The 16589-nt window shown below is 38.1% G+C and overlaps 1 long non-coding RNA gene across 1 annotated transcript in view; it reads right to left on the bottom strand.

Annotated features, from left to right (window-relative positions):
• Nucleotides 1-510: 510 nt before the first annotated feature.
• LOC143676598 (uncharacterized) overlaps nt 511-16589 on the bottom strand; it is a 30302-nt gene continuing 14223 nt past the window's right edge. The window contains exons 2-4 of the long non-coding RNA XR_013172210.1: nt 4137-4261; nt 2678-2733; nt 511-598 (exon numbers count right to left, since the gene is read on the bottom strand). This is a non-coding gene — a long non-coding RNA (uncharacterized LOC143676598). The remainder of the gene's footprint in view (nt 599-2677; nt 2734-4136; nt 4262-16589) is intronic.

The raw sequence follows: 16589 nt of genomic DNA, 5'->3' as shown, positions 1-16589 counted from the left end.
CAAACAAACCAAAAAAACCTCAAATATATATTTGTAAATAAACTAACATGAGGTCTTTTGGTCTTCAATTCTTTGGAATTCCTTTCCTCAGGAATGATGAATACCACTGCCGCATTCCAAAAACTTGTACTTCTTCTCAACAAAAGTCTGGTGAAATTTGTTTCAGCATCAGTATTTTTTGGATTGAAAATAAATGATGACAATTATACCTTCTTTATTACTGATAATAATATGCATGCATTTATTAATGACAGCAAAAAATGGAATTATTGTAAAGTAACAACTTTACAATAAAAGTCATAAATAGTCACATTTTTTTCAGATTTTTATACACTTTTGTGTTACCAAAGACTGACCTTAAAATATCACCCAACATAACATATTCCTACTGCACCTGTCTAACATATGCCTCCCCATCCTGGTTTAATGACACATGAACTGGTCTAGAGACTGATCCAATATGTATATGAAGTGGCAATATCAAATTTCTATACATTCTTTAAATACTTACTATTGATCTCTGTTCTTATTTCATCACAGGCCCATGGTAAATAGTCTATGGACCAGTAACAGTTTGTGGAGCCCCCTCGGAGATGCACTGCATTGAGGATGCATTCCACCAAAACAGGGAAACAAAACAAGGCGGAAGACGATCAGACATGAGGAGATCCCGGTTGAATGAAATTGCCAGATGGCAGCTGAAGGGAGGAGGTGATAGGGCTCAAGGAAGAAGGCTTCAGTGTAAAAAGAAAAGAGCTGGAATGTTAGCACCTACACACTTAGGTCCTTGGCTATGTGACAAATAGCATTCAAAGGGCTTTTCAATTCACTTGGAGAGCTGGGGAAGCATGAATGACAATGACAGGAACTCATGCAAGCAGGCAAAACAGATACACTTATTAGCTGTAGGGAAAGCAAAGTAAAACCATCCTTAAAATGATCATAATGAAAATATGAGAAACTGCACTGGGATGATATAGAGATATATGGGATGTGGAGAATGTAATCATGCTTCTTCTTTTCCAAGACACGGCAACTAGTAATGCCTGAGAGTTATAAATCAAGAAGCAAAAGGAAAAGTATCTTATGGAGAATTATGGAGATGAATACTAGAATCAGTTGCTAAAAGAATCATCATTAATTACCTTTGGGGAGCCACATACAGGGTAGTGGTGAAGTAAATTTCTGGTATTAGGACACGATTTGTAAAACAATTTGTCTCCTGAAACTGCACATATATAAAATAATTTAATTACGAATGCCAGTCTAGTTTAATATTTTGTAGTCAACTTTATCAAAACTTTATCTATTTCACAGATCTTGTTTGCTAAATATGTGTACATTAATCTCTATGCGTTGCTTAAAATTAAAATCTGCTATCCCGACCATGTGTAAGTTTCTAATATAATATTGAGTCATTCTTAAAGTTTTGCACTTTTACTTGAAAAATAAATTAATCACCATACCATTGATCTCTGCATTTAAAATTTTTAAATATGACATTTTAAAGGTTCAAGAGGAGTGATTGCTTTTTGTGCTTATGATTAAAATGTGGTTCAGAAGACTTTGAATTACCTTTTTAGAAAGTCACCTCACCTCTGAGCAGAGAAACCCCTGCTCCTTACAGGGAAAGCATTTGTACAAATTTCAACTGAAAGGAAATGAGGTTAGAGTGGAAAGTTATTTGGCAATGCTAAATTTTGGCCACTGCCAGAATTACAGCTATTATGCTTAAGTTGGCAAAATTTCATACTGTCATGCTTATCATTAAATATGGTGATGCTCTTTAGATACATAAGTTAAACTTTACATTAAAGAGGGCAAAATAATAGATAAACTGGCATCATCAACCTGCTAACAAATTCTAATAATGTATTTGTCAAGTATTTCTATTATTATTTTAATTATAAAGGTAAAAAAAAAAAGCATGAGGCATTCTGATATATACGGCAATATGAATGACCCTTAAAGACAGCATGTTGAGTAAAATAAGTCAGGCACAAAAGAACATATATAATCTCACTGATATGAAATAATTAGAATAAGCAAATATAGAGTCAGAAACTAGAATATAGATGGTGAGGGACTGGGGTGGGAGTAGGGAATGGGGAGTTAATGCTTATATTGTACAAAATTTCTATTTGGCGTGATGGAAAAGCTTTGACGGTGGTGACACTGTGAATGTAATTAAAGGCACCGTATTATATATTTGACTGTAGTTAAAAGGAAGAAATTTTAAGTTCTAAATGTTACTAGAGTAAGAATTTACAAAGAATTAAGCTCATACAATACCAACAGAGAACTCTAATGTAAACCATGGACTATAGTCAGTAGTATAATTAGATAATATTCTTTCATGAGTTGTAACAAATGCACCACACTAATGCAAGGTGTTAATCAGAGGTGGGGTGTATATGAAGACTGTGTTTTCTGCTTGATTTTTCTGTAAATGTACAAGTTCTCTAAGAAAGTAAAATACAAAACAAAATAAAACAGAAAACATGAGGCAAAGAGCTTAAATCCAGACGGATTTTCATTCTGCTTAGTGACCTGAAACATTCCCTGGGAAATTCTTTGGCCACATATTCCTTATTTCTTCTTTAGCCCTTGATGACCCAAAACCTTTCAGCAATCCTCGTCCTTCTAAATGAAAAATTACTCCCTGACTACAACTTACAGCCTCTGAACTTCTCTCTTGGAAATGCTGCCCAGGGCGTGTAGACAGAGGGGTGCCTGCAAAATAACACATGAGAAATTGCCTTGAGTTATTCTGGAGTAAAATGACACTTGCATTTAAAATGGAGAAGAGATTGCTGTCTGACACAATACTCATGCTCCAAGTAAATCAAACACTGTGTCCAAAGATTCACTGTAGGGCCCACACAGAACTGGAAGCAAATCAGTCTATGGGGTTCAATGCCAGGCAGAAAGAGTGAAATGGTGTAAATGCCAGTTCATGGCAAGAGACATCTATTCCCAAAATGAGCCTGTAGTTGCAATGAGGTTAATATGAACATCAGGGTCACAAAATAGCATAAGGAAATGTAAGAAGGCTGTGTGGAAATACAAAAGGCAGAATTACCTGCTTTGGGTTGGGTGTGGGAGATACATTTTAAAATGTTAGTAAATGTTGTGTTAATTTCTTTTTTTTTTCTTTCCATTAATAAAAAAATTAAAAACAACAACAACAAAAAAAATGCTATAAAAATTAAAAGGCAGATCCTCAGTAAACCTAAATCTAGGACTCTACTTTATGGAAATAAAAAAACATTGGTATATTAATATATATTTTACTTGTGGCATAGTTTAAAATGACAAATTACTAGAAATAACATTAATAGAAAACCAATTAGATAAATTTAGTGTATTCATTCAGCCAAAACACATACAGCTGTTAAAAAAAGAATGCAGTGGTATTGTAGTGGTGATGCAAAAAGATGCCCATGATATATTTTAAGATGAAAAATGTAATTTGAAGAACTATCTATATAGTATGACAAATTTTTACAAAAAGAAAAGTGTATATAGAAAGATCTGTTTATACCTATGTATATATACATATATAGATCTAGACTCTACTTGTGTAAGCATTGGAAGAATTATGAAGGAATACATATTATACAGTCAACAGCAGTTAGGCCTACTTTGTGGGTTTGAAGGGATGGGGGTGGAAATTTATACCTGAAAATCATTTTTGAAGCATAGTTGAAGATATGTAAATATGTTTAAGATATAATTAAAGTATAAAAATTGCAACCCAAAAAAAAAAAAAAAATGTTAGGCTGCTTTAGCAACAGAGTTTGAGGACCAGGTCTTCTTCTCTACTGGCTTTATCTCCAAGGTATCCCTTAATTTTCTGTTTATGTTCCCGAGGCTCTGGGCTCAGGTCCACCAATCCAATTCCTATGCCCTGGTAGCCAAAGGAAATATAGTACTAGAGTCTTAAAGGATAGGTCAGGTCCTATTTGATTCCCAGTTTCTGAATTATTCCAACCCATAGTTGACCTTGTTTATTATCACCCCCTAGCCTTTCCAGCCCCATCCATAAGATGCTCAATTGTCAGAATCAATTCTGTCCTAGAGAGGGAGAATTTGAACTAGTTCAAACATTTTCCAAGCTAATTAAGCACTATCACCTCTTTTCTCTGAGAATCTTCTCCAGGCAGTGAGTTTCCACCCAGATCCTCCATGGTTCCCAGGTCATGGAGATGCCAGATCCAGGAACTTGCCCAGAGTTTTACACTCAGATGTTAAGAGAAACCTGAAATACAAAAAGTTCCAAAGTAAAATCACATGTTTGTTTGTTTTCTCCTTCCAAACCCAATGTCTCTTTCTATTTACTTCCATAATTGGTAGTATTACCGTACCCCCAGCCCATACCTCCAATCAAAGAAAACAGTACATGGGGCTTGTCTTTGATTCCTACTTCTTCTATTCCTCATTCCTTACATTCACTTAATCATCAACTTTTTACAATTCTTACCCTATCCATTTTCTGCTATTAATTTATACTATTTCTCTCCTGTTCTATTATAAAACATCTTCCCTGCTATTATATTATAAAACATCTTGCATGCCACCAGCCTTATCTCACTCTTTACTCTGCCAGTGAAAAATCACAGGTAGGAGGTATGGACTGGGTTTAATAGTGCCCCCCCAAAAGTCATGTCCTCCCAGAACCTCAGAATGTGACCTTATTTGTAAATAGATTCTTTGAAGGTGCAATTATTTAAGGTGAGGTCATAATTTATTAGGCTAGGCCCTAAATGCAGTATTACAGGTATCCTTATAAGAGGGAAACTTGGGCACAAAGAGGCAAGTTGGCCATGTGGAGATGGAGGCAGAGATTGGAGTGATGCTGCCACAAGCCACGGAGTGCTGGGGCCCCCAGAAACTGGATGAGGCAAGGAAGGATTTTCCCCTAGTCTTTGGAGGGAGCATGGCCCAGCCAATGTCTTGATTTCAGCCTCCAAAACTGAGAGAATTCATTTTTGCTATTGTAAGTTAGCCAGTTTGTAGTACTTTATTATGGAAACTAACATAAATGTTTAAAATCTTTCAGTAGCTCCCTATTGCCTAAGGATAAAGTCCATTTTCCTTACTATATCATGAAAGACTTTCTAATCTGATTCCTGTCTCTGTCTCGTGACTTATTCCTTGCCTTTCCCAGCAAATCCATTTATTTTGACGACTCGATTCTAAACTTTTTGTGCTTTCTAAGCAAATCAAGCTGTTTCGAGCGTCGCGGCTGTACATGTGTGTTGTGTTCTCCCTCCTGAAGTCTCCTCCCTAATCCAGTTTGCAGACATCCAGTCGTCTCAAAAGTCTATTCAGGCTTCACCTTCCTGTGGGCCTTTCCCACTTATAGAACCCCCGTGACAGTCTAGATTCATTGTTTCTCTCTGTCATTTTCCTATGTCTTATTTATTTCCCTGCCCACCATGTTTTGACTTCTGCCTTCACTATTCCTCTGAAACTGTTCTTGCTAAGGCCCCAAATGGCTTTTCACTGGCCAAATCCAAAGTCTTTTTGATACTTAGTCTACCAGGCCCATCTCCTATGTTTGATGCTATGGATCACACCCTGGTCTTGGAACTCTCTCTATCCTACAGGGTGTGGGGCTCTCACACTTTTCTTAGTCTCCTCTCACCTTGCTGACCAGTCCTCATGGAGTATCCCTTTGTACTCTGTTTACTTGTTAGTTTGTCTTGGTTACATCCTTAATGCACCAGTCTACATATCTCGCCAATCTTACCCACTTCCATACATCTTAGACTTACGTATTCAACAGCCCATAAAACATTTCCATACAAAAGTCTGACCAAAGCCTCCAATTCAACATACTAAAAACTGACCCCATCTTTCCCCCATCAGATCTGCTTTACTCCTCTATTCCTTTGATATGTGAAACCAAATTCTACCCAATAACTCAAAATAGAAACTTGAGGATTTCTTCAATTTCTCCCTTTTCTTCAAAATGTAATTAATGACAAAGTCTTGTAGATTTTGTCCTCCAAATGTTTGTGATTTTGTTGTGTGTTCTCTCCATCTTATACTACTTCCTGTTAGACTACTATACACACTTATAGTTGGACCCTTGTCCTCCCTGGACCTGTTCAGTTTCTCCTCCCCACTACCACTAGAGTAATCTATCCTTGTCACACAATTATCCATGTCACACACACACACACAGACACACACACTCATGTGCGCATGCCTAAACCTCTTCAACAATCCTCTTTTATCTACAGGAGACTGAATTCCATTTTCCTTAACATCACCTTTAATTCTTACCTTCCTTTCCACTTTATCATTTGACACCACCCTCCTCAGGACCCACATTGGGCAGCTTATAATTATTATACTCATCGTGGTGTTTCTTGCTTCTAAGTTTTGGAAAATATTAGCTCTACTTGGAATGCTCCACTACTTCTTGTGTGAAATTTCTACTCAACCTGAAAGACTCTGGAAACTTTTTCTGCTTCACACTTCTACTTTCATTCCTTCAACATACACCTAAAAATTGAACTATTTTACCCTTTTCCATGTTCTTTTTCTCCATGGAAGACATACATCTTCTTCTGCTGTTACAGGTCCATCTCTTCTCCTCTGAGATGTGGCATCTGAAAGGATCCCTTGTTTCTGGGGATCACCATGATATCCAGCTCCATTGGATCTTTCCCTTCAGCCTCCAAATGTGCCCTCCTCTTTCAAATGTTTTAAAAAAATGTTTTTCCTTGCTCCTACTCATATCTCTTTCCTTTCTTTGATCATTACACAATTGGGAAAATCACACTTGCTACTTCAATTCCCTCATCTTCTATTTATTTCTCAGAACATGGTAATCTATTTTCTAATAGTATCACTTAATTGAAACTCCTGTCTCCAAGCCGACAATTATCTACTGATTTTAAAGTCAAAGATTGCATTTTTGTCTTTCCACATTATTCCTCCACAATAATTGATACTAATGCATATTTTTCCCTCTCTGAAATTCCCTTTGATATGGGAAAATAGCAGTGCACCATGTTGCTTTTCCTCTTATATCCATGATCACTCCTTACCCTATTTCTTCATTTGCTTCTTTTCTGCTTGCCCCCATATACTGAAACTCCCAAAGGAAGTGTCCCCTCTTCTTTTCTCATTATTTCCTTACACAGTAGCTTCAACCCACACTACAATGTAGATAAATCCAAAAATGTGTATTTTTAACCTTTCCTTATTTTTCCTCCTCTGTGTTTCAGAACCATATTTCCAATTATCCACTGGACATCTCTCAAGTTCATATAGTTTAAAAAGGACCTAAACAATTCTTATCTTGTTCCCTCCCTCAAATGATCTTGTTCTCTTCTGTCCCCACATTAGTTGGGTTTTGTAACCTTGTGTTCAGCTTTAGAACAGCTCTTTCTCTCACCTTCCTCATCTGTTTCAAAAGCTGCTGGAATGCAATATACCAGAAATGGGCTGGCTTTTATAAAGTGGATTTATTAAGTTGTAAGTTACAATTCTAAGGCCATGAAAATATTCAAATTAAGGCAGCAGCAAAGGGATGCCTTCTTGGAGGAAAGGCAACTGACATCTGAGTTTCTTTGTCCCATGGGAAGACATATGACCATGTCTGCTGTCCTTCTCTCTCTGCTTCTGATTTCAAACGGCTCTCTCAGCTGCTGGCATCTCCAGGGCATTTTCCTCCTGCATCTCCAAACATTTGTCACTTGGTTTCATCTCACTGCTCTCTGCATTGGCTCTGAGCTCTATGTTTTCTGACTTTTATTCTCTTCATAGAGGACTCTAGTAAAAAGATTAAGGCCCACCTTGAATTGGGTGAGTCGCATCTCCATGAACAACTTGATCTTCACATTTCCACATTATTTATCTGTTTAGAAATAATAATTTGGCAGTTTCTATATGCCGAGTTTTATGCTACACACCAGAGATGCAAGAATGAATATGTCAAAATCTTTCAAGGTTCATAGAGATCAAGTCCAAGTGGGCAAAATAAAGCATGTAAGATAAAATAAAAGAAAGTGTCTTACATGGTAGGGGCCTCATCTTATGCTTGTCTTGGTGGTAATGGTGGTGTTTGGGGCTAGAAAGTTGGTTATGGAAGATTTACAGAGGCAGGTACTATCTAAATTGAACTAATTAAAAATTGAAGGGAAAGATGAGTGAGGAGGCTGATTCCAGACCACATATAATGCGGAAATCAAAGATGTTCAACATAGTGCTTTCCTAGAATGTGAAGGGGAGAGTGTTGACTATCACGAAGCTGGCCGGGTAAGGAAACACCAGATGATGAAGATACTTGTAAGCCATCAGAAGTATTTTGGACCTTATACAACAAGCAATTGAAAGTCTCTTTTAAGCAGGGGTATAATATAACCAGATTTGTGTCTGGCAGGCTCGTGCTGGCTGCAGTGTGAAGGATAAGATGGAAAGACAAAACCAGAAGAAGCAACAGTGTTTAGGATCCATTGCTGAAACTCTCTGGTACAGTCACGTTGCCTTACCAGAGGCTTTGTTATTTGTACAGAGGGAAGTGGACTGATTTAGGGAACAGTTAAAAGCAATTAGAAGTATAATTAAAGATTACTTTGTTGGAGTTAAAATAGAATAGATGATACCTTATGGGCAGTGGATATTTAAGTCTGGAACTCAGGAAAGAGGCCAGGGTTGGGGATGTAGATTTGAAATTCATTAGCTGAGAGATTGTTAGTCAAACCTATGGAAGTAAATGAGATGTCTCATTTAAAGCTATGGAAGTAAATGAGATTGCTCAGGAGAAGTGCTTAGAATACGAATACTATTAAGAAAAGACCTGCACATATTTTAAGGATGATCAAAAGAAGATTCATTCCCCAAACCTGAGAAGGTGTTCCTAGGAAAGTCAGAGAGTTGACATTTCTGGGTAGAAATAATGGTTATATATTTTTATACATCATGGGTAGAAATAATGGTCACATGTTTTTATTAGATTAGGGAACTTGGTGAGAGCTGTTTCAGTGGTTGGAATGGAAGCTACATTGTTTTTGTCATTCAACTCCCTTTAGGTCCATCTACTAGGTGGGGCAACTAGGCAGCAGCCTTGGCTCTGACCTTGGGGTAGTGGCAGGAGGTGCAGGTCATGGGTCACTACGCTTAACTCTTCTTGTTGCGCATCATTACAAGTCAATTGTGGCATTTGGATCTTTATAAAGGTTCCAAGCAGCCAATGAAAAATGGTGATGGCAAGTCTCCTTTCAACTGTGATTAAGCTGGGCTGTCTGCCAGAGCTGGTTGACCGAGGCTCCACACCCTTCTAAGTGTGGTCCTCCCTACCATCAACTCTTGCTTGAAATTCCATACATGTTTTCATGCTACAGGTCAAATATTGCTTCTTCCTAAAGATTTCCTTGCTTCACAGGAGAATGTTTTTCTTCTTCTGTGTTCTTGGGGGATTGTGCATATAAATTCAAAAGTGTTTAAAGCATTCTGCTCCATTATATAGATATTTATGTGGGTCTGTCATCCCCTTTTGGGATCAGGGCTGTGTTTTATTTATCTTTCTACTTCAGACTGTCCCTAGTGAGTTGAGGCATTTAATCCTTGTTTATGGAGGTGAATTGAAATGTTTATATGCCATGATTTGTCTGATCACAATAAATTATTTTCCAGGATTAGTTTTTCAAAAGGGAGAACTACATTTTCCTAGGCAGAAAGGTCTGAGATAGTTGAAGTCATTTTTGTTCTTTTTCATGCTATCAAGACTACTACCTTCAAGTAGAGTTCTGAATCAAGTGAGTTCTACTCTGTGCCTGAGCAAGGTTTAGCCAGTATTTTCTTGCATGAAAAGGAGAGCGCTAGACTCAATAAATAATATTTTGTGACTATAGTCTGTGAAAGTGTACAAAAGCAGCAGTCCTAAAACTACACAGTAAACTTGGGTCTGCTTGTAAGCTGGGTTTTCTTTAGACAGACAGCTTACACTGTATGATGAATAAATGACTGGCTACTGGGGGCAATGGCTTACTTTATAATCTTTACCTTCAAGAGCATTTTGAAACAGAAGAAATCATAGAATTATGCTAATAAGGAGGGAAACTGCAAGCCAGTACCTAAATGAGGTTTATATTTCCTGCCAATCTTTTGCCTTTAAAAACATAATTTTATTTATATGGCCTCAGACCTAGAAAAGTGATGTGTTTAGTACTTTAAACAGATTATTGCTAATGCAGTTTTGGATTTGTGGCATGGTTTCTCTGCAGTGGAGCAACATTTGAAATAGGTATCAACTTTCAAGTCTCAATTGAATTCTCAATGTTCATGAATATAATAAAATCTGAGTATCAAATAGAAATTTGCAACTTCATAACATAGCTTTAGCCTGAAAGAAGTTGTGAATTTCTAAATTTTCCCGTTCTATTCAAAATATTGCCTCTCTGTAAGCAAATTAATACTTGGCATAAGATGATGAAAATAAGTAATACTGGAAAGTGCAAAGAACTTTGAAATAAGCCCATGCTTTAATTGCTATTTGACCCAATTCCCTTCCCCACCAGACAGAACATATAGCAAATGACATGGTGTATATCAGATGTGTATTCATAATTTACTACTTAGGAAGACTTATAATGGTTCATATTCAAGTTCAATGAAAATGCCTAAGCAGACCAACATCTCATTCAGTAAAGTCAGAGCTAATATAAATGGAGCGTTTCTTCAGTTTATTCAGTGAGGCAGAGTGTAAGAGCTAGATTCCAATTACTTTTTATGGAGAGGGGTTTATGCTCACAGAAGTAAAAATAGACATGAATCAAATTTGAGTTCTCTCCCATATAGTGGAATGTGTTTGTATATGCAAGAGAGGTGAGTCTAGTGAAAAATATTTAGGTATATCAAAATGGTTTAAGTTTTACATAGTGAAGACAGTATCACTGGAAATGCAAATACTTCTTTGTCAGAGTTATGATAATGTATTCTAATGAATGAGCCCCTGTTATTAGTGCCCTAAGCAAAATATTGGACATGCATTTTAATGAACTGGAATCATTTCTCCAAAGTAACAATGAAACTTTGCTTATATGTGTTTATGGCAGAAAAATGACAGTAGATGCATTAGGCATATTGTCTAATGGAGTTTTCCATGAATAAATGCTTTTTTTTTTCACCCTGTATCTAAATTCACTGCCAAAGTATTTGGGACTGGACACCTGGGGGACTTGCATCCTCCTTAGGTGCAGGCCTCCTTTTTATTTCACATCCTATTAACCCAATCAATTCCATCTGTTCAAATCAGAACCCACATCCAGCCAAATAAAAAAGACTTGGCTTTGGTGTTTCCCCTTTACTTCTTGCTTCATTGACTCCATTCCGCAGTGCCCCTCTAAAGCTCTGTCCTTTCAAGATGCCCAGGCATTCTTCCCCTGCCATCTCCCTCTACTACGCCCCACTCAATTTCAGAGCTATTTTAATAATGGAGGGCTCAGGATAAATTTTATCTTGCTGGTACTTTTCCAACATATTTGTGTTCTATCCAAGCTCTCACTGGGGCATGGATAGCTCTCTCCTCTATTATAGGATTTCCAGGTACCAGATGCAGGTGAGATGCAAAGGTCCCTTTTCAGCTCTCAGAAATCATCTCCCATAGGCGATACCACATGGGAATGCCTCCTCTCATTCTATGGACTTACATCAGCAACTATTTCCTTCTTTAACTTTTAGCCCTTCTATAGTCTTTATTTCTCCAAACAACTTGATAGCTCCTCTGTGGGCTATACATTACATAAAAATCTGTGCATCTCTCTTCATAGCATTCCTTCTATCTATCTATCTATCTATCTATCTATCTATCTATCTATCTATCTATCTATCTATCCAATATACATCCAGAATCTTCTAAGCTTTTCTTGGAAAGAAACTCCACTATGATTCCATTTGTTCACGTTATTCAAACTTAGCTGATTCCAATGGGACAAAACCAACCACTGGTGCTTGGATCCAATGCGGACTTAATTATAGGGTCTTTTCTCCTGCTTTAAAAACTATGTGCGCACAATTTTTACAGGCTTCACCTCTGTTACCACTGGGCACACAATTCTGCTGAAGCCACAGTTATTTTGCAAGTCAGCGAGGACTTGTCTGGCACTGTGCTGGAGTTACGTTGGTAACTTTGCTCTAAATCTCCACCCCTGCCCCCTTTAATGGGAAAAAATATGGATGGAAGGTGGAAGAACATGAATCTTACAAGCTGCTTTTCTGTGACCAGCCAGAACCATCCTTAAATGAAGACAGTGTATATTGCTGAAAGCTGTGCTCTCTTCATTCTGATTTCAAAAAGTAATCACCAGCCAGAGAAGCCTTAGGAGGTAAAAGGGAATCAACCAGTTGTTAATCCATCTGTGATTTTGGTTTGGGGTTAATTTCTTCAGATGGAGACGTTATGTGTTGCTCAGTGATTTAGTGCCTTTGTCCTGCCAGAGCTTCTCATTTTGTACCTTTAGCCATTGTTTTTGGCGGCAGATCAAGCCTCACATCTTCTGGTCAGAGAATTCCTTTCTTCGGACTCCACTGTGGGCTAAGGCCTCCCTGTAACACGAGACGCCTCCATTTCCCAGCAGACAGCACTTTAAAGCGAGGTCTGTTGGCCAGCTGCAAAGACAGGTGTTATTCTCCTTTAATTTACACTCCCTCCCTTTTCCTTGTTGTAAGAACTCCTCTCACAGGGTTGTTCACAGATGCTGAAGGAATTGAGCAGATTTTACCCACGGTGGTGTCTGGGATTAAAACGCTTCACCTGCTTGCTAATTTAACTCCGTGAGCAATTCTCCCAGACATGGCACACATACTTTTTGTTGCTGCTGTTTTGTTTCTCCCGTATCGATGAGCTCAAAGGTCCACTACACAATGTGTTTGCAGACTCAGAATCCATTTCTCCTCTTTGGAGAAGACTGATTCATGCTGCTTTCCGAGGAACTGGAGAAGTCAAGTAAATGCTATGATAATTGTTCCTTTTACATCCACATAGCAGGGTTCTGAAAACCTTAACTGGTAGAGTGCTATCTCATTTCATGTTGGCAGGACTAAACCAGATGGATTTTTACAGCTCTAGTATATTGGTGAGAAAGGATCAAATATACTGTTAGCTGCTTATGGACTCTGCTGCTAATTGAAGTGATGAGAGTTTCAAAAATGGCTTCATGGAGGAACAGGAACTCTCATTCATTGCTGATGGGCATGCAAAATGGAGCAACCACTTTGGAAGTGTTTGGCAATTTCTTGCAAATATGACTTTGGAGAGTCTTAGGATTTTCTTTCAAGGATGATTGATAGGCTATAGGTGTCTGAAATGTGTCCACTCTCGTAGAAGACCATCACAATCCACTATTACCTCCCCTGAGATGGCAACTCTATTTCTAAATTTCATTCTGTTTTGTTTTTCTTTGTACAAGTTCCTGTCTTTCCAATTTTAAGGCATGGTCTCTTAAGGTCCATGCTCAGGCAGAAGCTTCCTGAGCAGTCATGCCTATTCAAGGGTCTTTCCCTTATTTTCTTCTCAACATTTTCTGTTTGATTCCACTATACTGTAATCTCCAGGAGGACAGGAAACACGCCTCCTTAACCATCAGCAGGGCATATACATTAATGAAAGTGAATATACATTAAATGAATGATATCATTTTCCTACTCTGCAGATAATCCTCGATTCATTTTGACAGAGTCATGAATATAAAGGCTGATTTCTTTACTTTATTATATTGTCTGATTTAATTACTTTATTATATTGTCTCTCTTTGTGGACTAGAATGATTTGGCATGAATTAGAATATCTCTCAGAATTATATTTAAAGGCTATTTAATACAAATTTGTATTGCAAATCATTAGCATAAGATATGACTCTGTTTCATTTATATAATGGATCATAAGTGAATTCTGTACATCCAGTGAAACCATGAAGCTAACAAGGTGACATGATTGTCTCTTCTAAGATGTTTGGGTGGGACATGGGCCATAGCAGAGAAAACATCCCACCCCCATCTTCCAGAATTCCTGGAAGCTGGTACTTAAAGAAAATGGCAAGGTCTTTATCCAATGCCCTAAGACTGTCAGCATCTGAGGATCCTGCCTACCTTCCTTCGGGCAGGAAATTAGATGAGCCAAGATGGTAGTGAAGACTTCATAGTGTCCCCCTGACACACACCATACTGTCCCTGTAGCATTTAGAAAACTCCAGTGTCATGACAATGTTTGAAAATCCTGAGTCGCCACAAAATGCCCTGCATTCCAACCTCAAAGACTCCTTGCCACACTCTCAACACAATATGTTCTTCTAGGTTTGAGAACCTTTGCATGTGATAGTTCTTCTGCCTGGTTCCCCTCCCCATGCCTTCTTTTCTCTTTCTGCACCTGGTTAATTCCTACTTTTCTTGCAGCCCTAAATCAAGTAGCTAATCATTTGAGGAAACTTCCCAACCTTTCCTAAGAGCTGGCCCCTTCCTCCTCTCTTGGTCTCTTACCCCTGCATTATTTTTACCACACATCACATGATCTTTATTCTGATTTTCTTTTGCTTTGAATCCTTTGTCTTACTGGTTTCTCTAGACTATGAGTTCCTTGAGGTTGAGGGCTGTATCTTATTCATCTTTGTGAACCTAGGACGTTCTTCAACACCGTTCCCCACTTACGACCTTGCTTCTGTGCTACAACTTGGCAGACCCCCAGGCACATAGTGGGTGCTTAATGAATATTAGCTAAATGAATGGATGAATAAGTGAGTAAATAAAAGTTGAAAGGGTTTGGGAGGATGAAGGATGCCTCTAACTTCTGTGAAGAGGACAGTGAACGAGAGATACGGAAACTGTAGCCTCCTTATGTCAGCTGCTCATTTGGGGGGACTTGAAGCCAATTGGCTAAAATGGGCTAGTCACTCTCTCCTCCAACTTTTTCTTCCTAATTATTATTATCTTTATTAGGCTACTCCTTTTAGGAGAGTCATTGGATGAACAAGGCAATGTGGAAAGTTCAGAATATGACACCCTGCCCCCAGCAACTGGTGATTGTGGTCCATTACAGCCAGTGTTCCAGGTTCATGAGTGAAAGAAGATTTGCTTTTGCTCAGAATAAAATCAGGCTTACTCCATTGGTACATCATAGCCAGATACTATAGAGCAGAATGTTTTTCTTACTGTGTGGAAAGAAGTGATTTCTGACCCCATGACCTTCTTGCTCTGGTCTGTTTCATTGGTTCTCTCTTCTAGTTTCAGAACTGGGGACAAGAAGTTTCAGGAAGTATTCTGAGATTGTACAAAAAAACCTCACCACAACCATATAAGGAAGGTGCTCTATTAAACCTCACTTTTACAGGGGGGGAATTGGAAGCTCAGGGAGGTTAAACAACTTGCTCAAAAGGCTCACAGCTGGTAAGTGACGGAGCTGGAATCCAGGCCCGCTCAGTCTGGGTCCAGAATCTGTGCTCTCAAGTGCCATGATTAACAATTCCTTCATCAGAAGTTAACTCTATCCTGCGCGAAGGAAAAATTTTTATAGGAAAGAAAAGAGGGTAGCTGATTCAAAAGGTCCTTTGGAACTGACCCATAAAATCATAAAGAAAAGAGAATAATAGTAATGTCATTGTCATTTCAGACCCTGGTAAACTTTTGGATGATCATGCATTTTGTGCCCCAAACTAAATAACTGTTTCCTGAAGTAACCGGCTCTGTCATTTGCCAGAAATCTGTGACTTGATTTAACCAAGGCAGAGGGCCATGGCAGATGGCCTAAATGCCTGGGTGTTTTAAGTCAAGATGCACTTATATAGTAAAACTATTTTTTGTGGTTGTTTTGCCCTTTCCTTCCTGCTTAAAAAAAATAACTAAATAAGTTTAAAGATACCTACAAATTGTGCATTTTTTTCCTCCAGAAGGAAAGCAGGTGTCATAAAGATAAACATTAGATGTCAGAAAAGTTGCAAATCATCTGAGATGAAGGTGATGATGGTATCTGAGAAGAAAAGCTTTCACAGTGAAATGCAATAACTCTTCATCTCTGAAACCATATCTATTGAGATGTTCAAATTTGAAAGGAATCCTTGGTAAAATACTGAATGCTGAAAGGTGGCTATGCCTCATGGGGTATCTGGAACGAGATCTAATAGAAATTTTTATTCAAGTTGAATGGAAAACACAAAAGGGAGTGTTCTATGGAACCCAGAAGTCTGGCAATGATGGATTTACTGTTTGTGTGAAAGTCTTGGAATGCCAAATGTGGGTGTGCCTTCCTACAGCTGGTTTATTAAGAAAGCCCTGCAAGCTATTATCTCAGTACCTGTTTGAGCATAGTTATATGTAATTCCCAAAATAGAGAACCCAGAAATCAAATATGAATAGAAACTTCAATAGCCATTATATTTCTTCCTTCCTTGCTCCCTTCCTTCCTTCCTTCCTTCCTTCCTTCCTTCCTTCCTTTTCTCTCTTTATCTATCCATCCATCCATCCATTTAATCTATCTGTTTATCTATCTATCTATCTATCTATCTATCTATCTATCTATCTATCTAATAGTTTCCTAAAAGATGGTAGTTACTAATTTGAATGGAATGCTGTTATTTTTATTT

Source organism: Tamandua tetradactyla, chromosome 3, assembly GCF_023851605.1.
Source record: "Tamandua tetradactyla isolate mTamTet1 chromosome 3, mTamTet1.pri, whole genome shotgun sequence".
Lineage (NCBI taxonomy): Eukaryota > Metazoa > Chordata > Mammalia > Pilosa > Myrmecophagidae > Tamandua > Tamandua tetradactyla.
This window is presented reverse-complemented; position numbering and strand designations above follow the sequence as displayed.